Source organism: Tupaia chinensis, unplaced genomic scaffold, assembly GCF_000334495.1.
Source record: "Tupaia chinensis unplaced genomic scaffold, TupChi_1.0 Scaffold144624_1, whole genome shotgun sequence".
Taxonomy (NCBI): Eukaryota; Metazoa; Chordata; class Mammalia; order Scandentia; family Tupaiidae; genus Tupaia; species Tupaia belangeri.
In genome coordinates this window covers 1,573,144-1,575,471 of record NW_006204485.1, presented here as the reverse complement: position 1 = coordinate 1,575,471, position 2,328 = coordinate 1,573,144, and the positions used below count along the sequence as shown (strand labels likewise).

Below are 2,328 nucleotides of genomic sequence, written 5' to 3'. Positions count from 1 at the left end.
CCAGCTGCTTCCAAAGTCTGGCAGGGAGGCTGTGGCTCCTGCCTCTGACAGGGCCTGAATGCTAAGCAGAGGGTGCTTTCTCTGTCTCTCAAGTTCTGCCTCTGGCTTTCTGTGCCTCTGGAGATCTCTCCACAGCTGGCTGCAGGTCCTCAGTGTTCTGCAGCTGCACACCCAGTGGAAGGCCCATAGAGAACAGATAGGCCATGGGAATTTTGGCTCCTCCTGGTTTTAGTCAATCTGCCAGCTCAGGCATGCCCAGCCGGTTTCTCTGCACTCCCCATCTTTTGCTTATAGCAGGTGGCACTTTCACCTGCCCCTTTCCCGGTGGCGAAAACAGTCGCCCTCTTCTCACTTGAGAAGGGCTCATCCCTCTCTGTCCGTAGCTTAACTGAAAACAGAACTTGCTCCTTACTTCTCAATCCTCATTTCTCATCACTCCTGGCCCTACTCTTTATGCTCTCTTACTCATTAAGGGTCTTAGTTTGCAGCTGTCCCCTTCCTCTCATCACTTCTTTCCCCTCTTTGACCTAGTCCAGACTTCATTTCCTGGGTTTTGATAGCATCCAGGCTATCTAACCTGACACTAATATTACTTTTCTGTGTTTCCCAATGAATCATAAGCTCCTCAATGGCAGGGACTGTACCTAGCACAGCTGCCATAAGCACGGGAATGCAAGTCTCTTTACGAGGTGGTGATTTCACCTCCTTTGGGTATGCACTCAGAAGACAAATTGCTGGGCCATATTGAGGCAGGAAGAAAGCTACAAAATGGAAGCAGGTAAGGCGGCTGGAGCGTCTGCCTATGTGGCTAGTTAGAAGACTTGATCAGGGTGGCAAATTCCCTGCTTGAGGTACTGTAGGTGGGAGATTTTCTGTGGGGGATGTCTAATTGACACCCAATGAGATAAATCAGTGGGCCCAGTCACACCTGATATAGCTAATAAGATGAATCGGTGGGCCCAGCTGCATTTGATATATAACTAAAAGGATGAAAGCGATTAGTGGGCCCAGCCAATGAGCAACTGGTTAAGGACTCATAAGCCCCATGGGAGGCGGTTTCTGGGGCCTTTGAGCTACTTTCTCTCTTGCGCTCGGGTGGCTGCTACCTTTCGGGGGTGTATTTTCTCTTTTGCTTAATAAACTATCCTTTACTTTCACTATTGGCATGTTACATTTAAGTCTTTGTCTAGAAAACCAAGAACCTGGATAGCCATCTCGCAACATATATTGTGATGAGCCAGAACAGGAGGTAAGTCCCTAAGGAAGGAACCCCTCTACTCTGTTTCCTATCCTCTTTGTCATTTTCATCTTTATTTCCCTTGGGTCTCTCAGCCACGGCAGGCCAAACCAAGATGGGATTGATGGTTCCTGGAACGGGCAACTCTCATATAGGGCAAGAAACTGCCTATGGATCCACCCATTAAGACCTTAAGTCCTTAGGGGTGAGAGAGTCCTCTTTTCTCTTTTTCTTTCCTTTACCACCAAAAAAGCCACACTTATGTAGACAAGGAACAGGCATTTAAAAGCCATTAGGGCGCCTGCCACATAAAAAACGTTCCCGTATCCGGATAAGCTGGAGGCAACCTGGACTCTAGGATATCCCAGGCTGTGCATTGTGCAGGCACATATTGGTATGAGCCAAACACAAGCCCCTTCCTTGCAGCATTCCCCTTGAATTTTTTGCATGTGGTGATACTTTTTTAAAAAAAAATAATTATTTTATTTATTCAATCATTAATTTGATCAGAGAGAGACAGAAAGAGTGAGAAAGCAACCTGCCAGTTCCAGGACTTGAACCGTGGTCAGCCATGTGGGAGTGTCCAGCACCTTAACCACCATGCCACCTGCTGGTCCCAGGTGGCAATACTTTTCTGCACATCTTTTCCTTTGTGTCCTAAAGTGACATGTGATGGTCTGTCTTACGGTTTCCTCAGTCTCCTGATTCTGGCTCATGCAGTCTGCCCCTTCAGACTACTCCAATCTCATAAGGAAGACTCACCTGCCCCCTTGGGAAACTTGAAGAACCTGTGAGTTGGGCAACCCCTCCCTACGCAGTCTCCCCCCCCCCCCCTTTTTTTTTTCCTATTTTATTACAAGTACTATTGTTGCTAGGGAGACTCAACCCGTGCTTCCTGGGATGGGAGAGTTCTTGGTTTTGTGCAGGAAGGAATTCAAGAGTGAGCCATTGAGGGCGAATGAAAACAGGGTTATGAAAGTGTAGAGAATGGACTGCTCCATGGGTGGAGGGACCACATGGGTAGAGATGGATGAGCAGTTCTGTTCCTTTCCAGAGGAAAGGGAGAACAGTTGACTGAGAGGAAAAGGGCA

The 2,328-nt window shown here is 47.8% G+C and overlaps 1 pseudogene; it reads right to left on the bottom strand.

Annotated features, from left to right (window-relative positions):
• LOC102485320 (60S ribosomal protein L7-like) overlaps window positions 1–660 on the bottom strand; it is a 33,348-nt pseudogene extending 32,688 nt beyond the window's left edge.
• Window positions 661–2,328: the final 1,668 nt, after the last annotated feature.